Below are 12,620 nucleotides of genomic sequence, written 5' to 3' on the forward strand. Positions count from 1 at the left end.
ATTGTGGTATTTGCTCAAATGCATGACTCCAGATCCAGAAAACTGTATTTGTCTCACATTGCAGTGATATTTTATGCACCACTTCTTCAACCTAAAACAAATCTTGGGACGAAGCCTTTTCTTGGGTGGAATCAAGCCTGGTTTACATATGGTCTTTCCCCTTTCTGTAATGGCTTGGAAGGCTAAAGAAAAATGCTCAGTTGTTTTTTCTAGAGCATTGACATGGGTTAAGATGTATCTAAAACTTTCCTTTTGTTTTGCTATGAGCAAAAATAGAAAGCCAGACCAAAAAGGATGACAACCGTCAATATTTATCTTGTCCACTTTGGCTACTGGTCCCTGCATGCAGAAATGTGATGTATGATAATTATTTATTTAATTATATTTATAAAATACATGCACCAAACTTTTGCACACAACAGATGAGATTGGGGCAGATTCACAAACACATATGCATCTCAGTGAGATGCACACGTATGCAGAGATGTATGTGCATGATTGCGCCTTTCATAGTGAGGCATGTATTAAAAAAGAAATTAACAAAAATGCACGGTGGGCTGCACAGCACCAAATGCTGGGCAAGACACACAAAGCAACAGCGCATGTAACAGCACATACGACACAATGTGCAAGTTTCTTGTGCATCCTTCACATCCGCATTTCTCACATTCAAATGTTGTCACGTACATCACATTGCTTGTTTGTTTGTTTGTTTATTTTATTTATTAAGCGCTCCAGACCCAGGGGTATATGGGCGCTCAAGAATATGGTTACATGGCAAGTATATACATAGGAGCAATAGTGCCAAATGTATACAGTTTACAGATATACAAAGTTTATCCAGTTACAAATATACAATGGATACAGGAGCAGTCAGAGGTGTAAAATTTCACAATTGCATGACAAAACTGCACTGTGTCTGATGCACCAAAAGTGGACACATTTACCGTATGGAGGAACACAAGGACACCCTATTTCAGCTATTTGGGCAACAGTAGGGCATTGCCATATGGAATGCTCTTTGGATGGCGTTAAAAACAAACATAAGTGCCCTCAGTGTCACCAATCGCACCTGTAAAGCGAGGAAGAAGGAGGAACAAAGGACAAACTAGGGGACCAAAGTGCCCATGCAAGTCGCACATGTATTGGACTAGCTTCCCAAAGCACCAGTGGCAGCAAACTGTCATCGAATGGTTGCTGGGCCTGGCTGGGCCCAGGCCAAGCAAGCTCACACATCCCTGCCAGGGCAGGTGGCAGTCAGACCAGGCCAGCCCATTGTTGATGGAGTGATTCACACCTTGAGAAATGTACAAGTCTTGAGCGCGCGCAACTTTTGTTTTGTTGTGCATCTCAGCCAGCAGCAAATCAATGGCAGCACACTCACGCCTGACCTCGGCTAATCTATTCTCATGACTCTGTGACCCCGCGAGGCCCCGCTGAGCCCGAGCCCTGGGGCAGTTTGCCCCCCCAGGACTCCCCTCGTGATGGCCCTGGCCGTCCGAGAAAATATCTGAGACCTCTAGCCAATGACTGTAGTTTATACTAATTCTTCCGTTTAGTCCCCAACACCTTCATGTTGCTCTAAATGTCCAAGTACATGTTGGGGGCAAACTGGATACCTCCTCTGGGGGCGGGATGCAGGCACGATGCCCTGTGCCGATTCTCCCCTGTAAGAGACCTAGGACTACTGTGGTAGACCTCTAGAGCAGCCTTTTCTTCTCTGAATATGGAAAGTCCCTGGTAAAGGGGCCGGTTCTCATGTGGGGATAACACTGTGGATGTCGTAGATGCACTGGTCAAGATATTGAATCTAGTGGTTGTGGCAAGTCCAAAGGCTACCAAGGCGAATTCAGAGATGTTGTGCTCATCTGAACCTTTGTTTCTTAGGCAATTGCAATACCACAATTTGTGCTACGAATGATGTGAGTGCATTGTTTTGGAAGCCAAATTCCTGATGGGAAAGTTTGGAAGAGACTCAGGCCAATTTAGATTCTGGGGAGTTTCTATAATGATACTATTAAAAAGTTAGGGAAGTGTGTTTCCTCCTTTATCTCTCCTTCCTTTCAGGGAAGCCATTCTGCGGTCCATGCCCTACTCCCATATGAGCCACTTCGCTCTGGTAAAGGCATGGAATCCCAATCTGACTTCTCCAGTTCTCTCCTCTTTTTCTTCCCACAGTGTCGGATGCTCGCAAGTCCATGGGTTGGGGTGGATTATTTGTATGTTTTTATTTGTATAGGTCCGGTTCCTCTCCTTTCCTGGTTCACTTTTGAGGGCAGGCCTTGTATTTTTGGTGATACATGAGCAGAAATCACTCATGATCGCTTGGTCTTGCAAAAATTATGCAAGTTCATGTAGAACTTTGTAGGCCCTTGCACCAGCAAATATGTCAAACTCCCCTACATTTTTCATCTGAGTCTCAGTCCCTCATTGCATGAGAGATGCAAGAGCTGGGCCTGTAAACCTGGTTCTCATGATTTTGATGCTCTTTTTGGCCCGGACATCAACTTGATTTGTAGGAATTTTCTGTGCCATGCTTTAGAAATACCAAAGGTCCATCAGCACCCCAAAAGACCGTGTAGGGAGGATGCCATTCCTGCCCACCTCCACCATGCTTCAGTTTTTTGGCATAGGGTTGTCATATTGAGCGAGAACATACTCAGTGTCTTTAAGAGGAGCTACATGCATTGGCAATATGTCTAAAACTCAAGCACCCCTGTGGTACAACCATGCCCAAAGATTGCTACTTACAGCGGGGGTAGGACCCCATTGCAGAGAGCTGTTTTTGCATGACGTTCATAAACCCTGACAGGATAGCAGCAGGGCTGCCAGAGAGGAATAGTTTGCCATATCCTTCCTGGGAATTTGAGACTTCATCAGAAGTGGTAGCATCTGGGAAACACATGGCCCACTTTAAGAATACTGCTCTTTGCATGCAAACAATGTGTGTGGGCAACCACACACCAAATGTCCTTTTCTTTTACTGACTGAACAATACCATGGACCTCATTACACGGATGGCGGTAAACCATGGCGCTATTAGCGCCATGATTCATGCCGGTAATTTACCGGTACCGCCTTGGAGGAAAGGGGAATTACCGCCCTATTCTAAGGTTGGGAAGGCGGTAATTCCTCCTTCCTCCATTGCCCTTCCCCATTCCCATTTTTGCCCCGTAGGGCATAATGGGAATGGGGAAGGCGCTAATTACGGTACCGAAAATTGCGGTACCGTAATTAGCACCAAGGGCCCTTTGCGGGTTAGTTTTTTAACGCCTGCTAAGAGCAGGCGTTAATGTGCCAACCCGCAAAGGGACCTCGTAGTAAGGCGGTAAGGGTTTACCGGTACCGGTAAAATACCGGTAAACCCTTACCGCCTCCCGTGTAATGAGGCCCCATGTGTCAACATGAGACGTCAAGATCTGCCTCAGTGCCCACACTCCCTGCGTTAGCAATATGGGATTCCAAGATGGCGACGACCTTAATCAAGGCTTGGACAGCATTTCAGCACAGGCTGATATGAAGCCACAGAGACAGCAGAGAAGTAGCAAACAATTACTGCTTAACCAATTCAGTTCCAATCGTAGGAAAGATAAACCTCTGAATGTGGTTAAGAAAGGGGAGTCCTGGGGGTTTGCTCAGAGCAGTGTGGGTGTTTGGAGATTGCCACAAAGCTTTGGAGAGAGCTGAAGGTGACTGAGGTGAAGTAGGAGAAAAGAGGCTGGAGAAAGGTGATCATAAGGCAGGAGGGGAAGTGTAAGGTTGTGAAGAGTAAAGAGGTGGCGAGGAGGAACATCAGAAGCAGTGGGGCTGTTGGAGGTAGGGCTAAAGGGATAAAGTACAAAGAAGGTGGAGTATAGAGGAGGCTAATAGAGATTGAGGAGGTTATTCAGGGGGAGGTTGGAGGAGACATCAGAAGAAAAAAACAAGGGGGGTTTAAGGAGGAGGTTGGAGGAGACATCAGGACAGGGGGAGTGAAGAGAAGTTAGGAAGAAGTTGAGAGAAACCTCTGAAGGAATGATTTAGGAAGTATATAAGAGGTAATTGGAGGAGACACCAAGAAGAAGGAGATGAGTATTAACGAGGACGCTGGAGAAGAGAAATGGGAAGAGGAGGAGCAAGAGAGGAGGAATCGTAGAGACTGAAGGCTTAGGCTGAAGGAGTTCAGAAGGAGCAGGGATGCTTGGAAACTGGAAAGAGGGATTTGGGATTGGCTGGAGGGACCAGCATGTGTTGAGGAGTCAAGAAGGTATGGGAAGAGGTGCCGAAGCCATGGCAAGGCGAGGAATGGAGGAGAAGCCCCCTTATGCAAAGAGTGGGGAGAAATGGAGATAGGATGCTGAGACAGGAAGGTGGGAAAATGTTTCCATCAAGCTTGTGAAGAGACTGCTTACTGCTTTGTGGCCGTCCTCACATCTCTTCCTTCACTGTTTGTCCCCGGGCAGCTTTGCCTGGCATGCATGCGCGCATATGACCCTGAGACCTAGGCCAGGGGTCTCCCCAGGAATCGAGGACAAATAATAGAGGATCTGAATCTTCGGAACAAAGAGCTAAAACAAAGATATGTGATGGCACTCAAACCCACAAGAGACTGAGAATTGGCAACAAATCAAAGGAAGGAACCCTTGGGACTGGGTTACGAAACCCTGAAGGATAAGTCCTGGTGGTTTTTGGCTAGAGAGTTTGTGCCGTTGCTTCCCATTTTTAGTTACTTAAACTTTGGAGATATCTAGGCAGTGGTTGCTTGGCATTGTATCTATTTTGGCCCAATGTCATAACTACCTTTACTTAATCTTCATGTCTGTCTCGTCTTGATCCTGCTCACCTTCACGACAGTACCCACGCCTATTTAATCCTGTTTTTCCCAGCATCTTACTGTGTTCTTCTGAAACCTGATCCTCTTGACCTTTGGCTGGGGCTATTGGATAGAGCTGGGTTGTATTTGCCGAATTTTTCTGGTTGCTTTGTCATTGAAGTAAAAGATAAATGGATAGTACTTGACTTCGAGACAGAACAATCGGTGGCTTTCTTGGTTCTGTTGTTTCACCTCTGAAGCGCCAATCTCGCACAGTTGTTTCACTGGGAGTCAAAGTGTGTGTCTACAGGGCATCGTGAGAATAAAGGCCCGTTCTCTTGAAAGCTCTGAACTCTTCAGCGTGATAGGCCATGTACCTCAACGCCAATGCTCTTCAAACGTTTTTGGCCTGGGCACCCTGAGCAAAATGTGGGCAGGCCAGGCCCCCCAAAAATGTGTGTGTCTATCTGTGACTATCTGTGACTATCTCACTATGACATCTCACTGTGACTATCCTCAATAACCTTTGCTTGTGGCATTCAACAATCTTAATGTTCTTTTGAATAGTTCACTGTGGCCATCCCTCGGCCGGGTTCACTCTTGTCAACACACTATTCATTGGAATTTCAGGCCTCACCCCCTTTTCATCTACATCCCTAGATCGGGTTCACTCTTGCCACCTTTGTTAATCACACAGTTCTTTTAACAGTTCTTTGGTGCAAGATTCACTTCCCTTAGCTTTACAATCATCTGCTGGCCAAAGACTTTCGGCTGTACAGAGGATTTTACTAGACCCCTGTATGACCACTTTGACCCCTTTCGCGCACCTCTCCCAAGGCCTTCTGGTACGGTAGTTTCAACAATGGGGTAATCACCCAGAGGTTCTTGAGTGAGCACCCACATGGTGCCTGACTCTTCTGTATCTGGTTTTCCCCTCTCGTATTAACAATTATTTGTACTTTCTTCAATTAGCCGCTTGCTACTTTCGTTCAACACAGTTCGGTTTCTTATCGGCTCTCCCCTCGACTCACCGGCTGTGATGAACCGCTTGGCTTTTCTTCTCTGTGGAGTCAAGGTTTGTACCACGCAGGCAAGCATCTCTCCCCCGCTTGGTTTTCAGCAGAGGAGGGCCCTGTGTACCGTTGACATTTGCTGCAACACACGCTGGCTATTATTCATGGTCTTATGATTCCTTTCACAGGGGTTTCATGGGCCTGGCTCGGAAAGGGCAAGGGCACATCTCTCCTTGTCAACCTCTTGGTTTGTGCCGTCTTTCTCCTCCTCTTGAAGTGCTGTGCTGAGTTAGCTCTCCCGTTGTGCGGTCTTCCTGCTCGTAGTGTGCTCTAATGCTCCACCTTTTATGTCTCGGGAGGATAGCTCAGCGGCAACATACTCGCCTTGGAAGCAAGACGACATGGAGCCACACAGGTTCGATCCCCGATCCGCGCTTAGAAACCTCTGGGTATTAAGCGCGTTATAAATAACCTATCATATCATATCCCTGTGGGGAAGGGAAAGGGCCGTCAGGTGTCAGTGATTCCGGTCAATTGCCTGACTTTGCCCGACCCTTGTGTTGGGACATGTCAGGTAAAGGGCCCTAACGTCAATCTGATGTCTCTCTTGGTGTGCGAAAGTGTTCGTGTTAGAAAGGAGTGGGATAGAGAGATTGAGTATCCTATATAGTAGGATAGCGAAGAGGGGTTATGAGAAGGGGATACCGTGTCTCACCTGTCGGTGTTCCCGCTCCACTCCCCAAGGACCCCTCATCCAGGTGAGCCTCCCGCACTGGTCCACCCCCAGGAACTGGATCCAATAGTGATGGCCGTGTCCTGGCCCCCTGCATGACAGATCCCTGGTGACTAGTTAGGGAGACACCTTCAGGTTTTTCAAACCATCCCACCTCAGACCCTGGGCTCTCCCCATCCAGCTCACCCACTATTCCATGCCCCCCCCCCATCCTGCTTCCACCACAGTCCCTGGGCCCCTCTCACCCCACTCACAGCACACAGCACAATCGCAGGGGTGGCTGGTGAATTATTTTAAAGGATAGTTCCGGGACTTTTTTTTTATTGTCCCTACGGTTCGGCCATGTGTTTTTAAGCATAACTCGGTAGATCGTAGAAAACTTTCCTATGGACCTTACCCGACTTTTCGTCCATTAACGCACTCGAAATCAGCCGCCATTTTCTGATAATCCTATCACCTGCCGCATCGCCCTGGCTGACCTGCTTTTGCGGCACTAAATCAAATCCCCCGCCCCTGAAACAGACTTTATCAAAACATTCATATTCCCCGCCTCTATCCGTGACGTGACTGTGCTGCGTAGGCAAACGCGCCCAAGCGTCTTCTATGCGACTCCACACAGAACCCGGAAACCAACACAGATCAGCTCACAACACAGCGCGCCACAATTGGGAATATGAAACTGTACTTTTAAATCAAACCGCAAGATTGTAAATTTGGTAAAGTACATTTATTTGACATCAAATGTTTAGAGAATATTCAGCGATTTTCATTTTTATTTGCTCACGTTCCAAAAAGTTAGTTTTGAGGCACGCGATGTTCCTTTGCTGTACACAGGGTCTTAGATCATCTCACAATACAGCGCCACAATTCGGAATATGAAACTGTGGTTTAAAAGCAAACGGCAAGATTGTACATTTGGCAAAGTACATTTATTGGACATCAAATGTTTAGAGAATATTCAGCGATTTGCATTTTTCTTTGCTCTCGATCCAAAATAGTTCGTCTTGAGGCAAGCGATGTTCGTGTGCAGTACACAGGGTGTTGGTTTACGATAAAATAAGCTCTTCGGTCGCACTGATAATCGCATGGCTGTTCCAACAAACAGGCACTAGGCCACCACAACGGTCTGTATGTTGCATCTAGCCGTTAGTACCGCGTAAGGGCATACTTGTACTTGGCGATGGTCCCATAAAATAGTCAGGGTGGTAACGTTGTTCACGCGGAGAAGCAACTGGCGGTTAAAAAACCCATCCGCCGGTGTCTGGTACTCGTGACACATGCAATAATGAATGATGTACCTGTTTGAAAAACATAAAAAATGAAATTAGTCTCACCATCAGATCTTTATTAAAATTATTCATTTTATATATTAGGTCGGGAAATTATTTCATAGCTAGGACAGTGCAACTGGGTATTATACGTCAAGGGGGGGCTGTAGGATACTGAGACAGTCCCCCAGTGCAGGGGTTGACAGGGAGGCAGTGCAGGTGGAGAGTGGAAGGGCCCAGGACCGAGGTCGCAGACAGTGGACCAGTTGTAGCAGGGGAGAGGGAGAGAGAAAGCAGAAGCAAAGAGGAAGGTTTTGAGGTGCTTCCGTAAAAGGAGATGGTTCTCCTCAAGATAGTGCGCGGTACAAAACAATATGCCACATAGAACGAACAAGTACAACTTAACCCGTCTTTAAAGCTACTGTATAGTAATTAAATTGCGGTATAAACTCATCTAAAGAGTTACTTACATTATATTTGCATTTTCCATTGTGTCTGTGCGTAGGGCAGCCCCGAAATACCACTCCTTCTATGCCGACGTTATTTCTTCTAATGAACAAACATTAAATGGCTTTCGTTTCTGAAATTATATTCATTATCGTTTACGTTATTGCACCACACCCCCAAAAAGAAGTCTTTCGGGATGGTCCCGGCCTGTCAAGGTCAAATAACAATAGAACCTTACACTGAGTCGTGGGCCATTCCGGCACCCGAGCAAAAAATCAAAGCAGCTGACCTTCACTTTGAACGAGCACACATTCCTAGTTAGCTACATTCAGTGTAAGGCCATCTCACAGGACTTGTAATTTACACTCCATCTTTGCATTTTGTCTGCGTGCATTTGCAGCCCCAGAGAACCATAAATACGGAGACATTCTATATTTTTTGAAAAATGATTTATATTACTGTTTGGTTTAATTTAATGCGCAAATGAACAAGGTTGGATAGACACATTGCATGTACACTGAGCAATCAATTTTATTTACACAATACATAGCTACACATATTCAATGGGCCTGCGACATGAGGAGACTCCAGAGCAAAGTCACAGGTGACACCCGGGTGGTTCGCACAACTGCACGGTGAAGGGAGGGGCAACGGTGGAGAGACACATTGCATGTACACTGAGCAATCACTTTTATTTACACATTACATAGATACACATATTCAATGGGCCTGCAACATGAGGAGACTCGAGAGAACAGACAATCAAATTACAATCATTTAAACCGTGATGTGTATTTCTCAATGAGCTCTTCTTTAGGTGGACATGGAACACAGGCATTGTTGGGTGGCAATGCAGTTGTCCCCTGCACAGGTTCGTTCACAACTCCATTTATGTGCCTATCTAGGACGTCAACAATAAGTCTTTCAATAAACTCATATTGCATATCCTCAAACACTGGTTTGATCACCCATTGTTTACTTCTTTTAGTGAAGGCCTTATTGTAGCGAAGCGTCCCTAAAGTTCTGGTCGTCCTACTTTGTTGACGGCCAACATTATGGTTATGTGCCAAGACCGCTAGAAGAGTCCGATTTATCATGCCCTCCATGCCAAAATGCAATCGTTTTGGCCTGTACTTTAGGCACATATTGTGGAACACCTCCAAATCTCCTGTGTGGCAGAATTCCGTGAGTCCCCTCAAATCTCTTGTTATAGTTTTATCAAATACAATCTTTTCAATGGCTTTGTGAGTGGGTGATGAAGGAATCAACCACTTCTTCTTCCGTGCCTCCTCTGTGGACAAATGGCCATGTTCATAATTGTGGAAATGTTGGTTTGTGTTCCAACGGTGAACGTTGGTACAGTGTAGCATTACTGACCGCCATTTTTCCAGTAGAATTTCCAACGACCCTCCACATGTTTTTGAGCTCCACCAAAGATGGTTGCTGATTGACTTGGACCACTGTGAAATACCTTGCATATCTTTTTTTTTACCTGCAGCCGACATTTTTTTATTGATTGTTTTTGCAAGATGCCAAACGTCAAATTGGTGATTTATATTTTTGTACTCTTCTCTCATTGTCTTGGCAATTGAAATGTGTCTGTCAGTGGCTATCAGGTCGATCACCATTCCCCGCGATTGTAGTTCTTGCAATGATGCTACAAAGCCAACTTTCTCCATGGCCACTGAGGATGTACTTTGTGACACCTGCACGACCACCGAACTCACAATTTTCTTACTTTCCATGTCCTGAAAGTGGTAGGTGCAGTACTTGGCTGAAAATCCTGGGCTGTCGCACTGTCCATCACCGGCTAGCCTGAACCGTTTGCCCGCGAATGTACTATCAATAGACATTTTTTCCATTCTCCAAGCTTCGCTAATGGCTGGAAATAGATAATCGGTTTGGTATTTGTAGAACTGAGTTTTCGCAATGAAATGGATTCCCACAAACTGAAAGAAAGACTCTAACTTTTTAAAACTTGAACCACTAAAAAGTGCAGCCGCTGCACAAAGTAGATTGCCTGCTGGCAGTTGCCCCAGCATGGGTTGTGCAGACCATGAGAAAGGATGATATTTTGTACAGGTGGCATGTATTTTAAGGTTAGTGCCTCGAATTGCACGAGTCACATTAATCAATGGCTCCCCACATACTTCCCCACCAACCGAATGCCCACATTTCATCCGAATAATAATATCAATCAAACAACTATCGAATACAATGAATTTGGCCTCTTTCCTTATACTGTCACTATGCATCCCAGCTGGTTCGGCCTGTAACGTTGAGGACATGTCACTCACATGAAAGGTAGAATCTCTGATATCGTCTTCCGCTATGTTCAGTGATATTGATGGTGTTTCATTGTCGTCCACTTCATTCTCTTCCATTGCAACATCTGTTCCTTCTCCGGCGATGGGTGAATAAAACAATTTCTTCAACTTTCTCGCGGTCTTAGTTTTTGCGGGTGTGGATTCTGTGAATTGATCTCCGACTGCATCCGAACTACCAGGAGGACATTCACTATCAATGGCTGGTGGTGGTTTAGCTCCGTTGTCAATCACTTCATATTCTTCCCATTGGCACGATGCATCTCCAGTCTCAAGTCCCTGCCAAAAGGTTTGACAAGCAACATCTCTCGTTCGCTTCACTGTCTGTGTAGATCTAGTTCGTACACCCACTCGCAACTAGAGGACAGATTGGAAAAGGGATGTTCAGTTTAAACACAACTTACAGTATTGAACTATTAACAGTGAAAAACAACATAATATAGTGACCAGGACACTAACCTTCTTTTGCTTTCTTTTCTTTGAAACTTTCTTGCCTCGAACTTCAACATCAGGACGCTGTTGCTCCGACTCATGTGTGCATGTCTCCACTTCCTCTTGCGCTGCAACGACTATATTTTCATGATAAGCACATCCATCACGCACTGACGCTCCATCGACTCCCTGAAACATAGAACTTTCATTAGTATGTATAATAATATCGAAAACACAAAATGTACTTGGGGACCAATACACACGCACATCTCAATAGCAAAACACGAATGAACGCTTTGTGTAGAACATTCAAACGACAATTATTCACGCATTGTTGATCTAGTTAGAAGGAACTGTCAAGATCCATACCTCGGGCTCCTCATAGACTTCCATTGATGATATTATTGAAGATGATGCTTCAGTAACTCCCTGAAACACAGTAATTGCATTAGTATGGTTTTCTATTTTGTTAAAAAGAACATAAACTTTGTGCAGGCGTCAACGGGTCATCTAAATAGACCTGCACAAATGATCAGTTGTCTAAAATAAATAATGGATATGTAAATATGATTCGATTTGCTCGATCGTTGGAAGTGTCACCACCCAGAGATCTGCATCAACTACTAGGGGTGATGTTCTGGTAGAAGAAGCTCCGTCATCTCCCTGAAACATAGTACTTGCGTTAATAAAGAAGGAACTATAGCGGATGTAATCACGTCATATGATTTCGCTTGATCGAACTGTCAGTATCCATACCTCGAAATGCATAAGAACATCAAGGGACGATGTAACTGCGGTGCACACTTCTGCAAGCTGTTGCGCCGACCCGTAACTGCATGCTCCGCCTTCTTCTTGGACTAATGCTCCATCGACTCCCTGAAACATAGGACTTTCATTAGTAATGAACACAATATTGAAAAAAGAAGACACATAGGAGGGCGACGACAGAAGGACATATCAATGGCTAAAAACGAAAGAAACATTGTGTGTAACAATCACGCTACAAGAATGCAAGATCTGATGATCTCCATCGATGGAACTGTCCGGAAACGTACCTCGAGCATCTGAGTGACATCAACGGTAGTCGTCAATACGTTGGACTCCTCAGCATCTCCCTGAAAGACAGTACTTGCATTATTTTGGATAACAATAATTATAACTGAAAACAAAGACTAGAGGACGAGTACAAGGGTGTACCATTAGGTAAAATAATTACACGATAAATTAAAACTATTGATTTACATGCCTAAAACAAGTCAGTGGCAGAATAGCCAAGTAAGATTACCCGATAGGCGCTTGAAGTGGCTGATGACTGCAATAACGACACGGATGGAGAATCTTCCGCCTTCATATTGAGTGGATACATAAATGGGGAAATTATTGTTAGCTAATGCTACACACTACCGCAAGGCCGAGAGATAAATACGTAAACTTGACTCACCAGTGGAGGGATGTGGACGAATAGAGTGGGAATAGCGGTTGAGAGCAATTTTCGCCTCGCTCGCGGTGTGTTCTTCTTTATTAGCAATGATGTGGAGTACATGTCAGAGGTAAAGTGCCTGCTGCAGATGCGGTATCGATCACCCCTCTTGTCCGCAAAGACTTCTAGGA

The sequence above is a fragment of the Ambystoma mexicanum genome, chromosome 8 (assembly GCF_040938575.1).
Source record: "Ambystoma mexicanum isolate Mex_15411 chromosome 8, UKY_AmexF1_1, whole genome shotgun sequence".
Lineage (NCBI taxonomy): Eukaryota > Metazoa > Chordata > Amphibia > Caudata > Ambystomatidae > Ambystoma > Ambystoma mexicanum.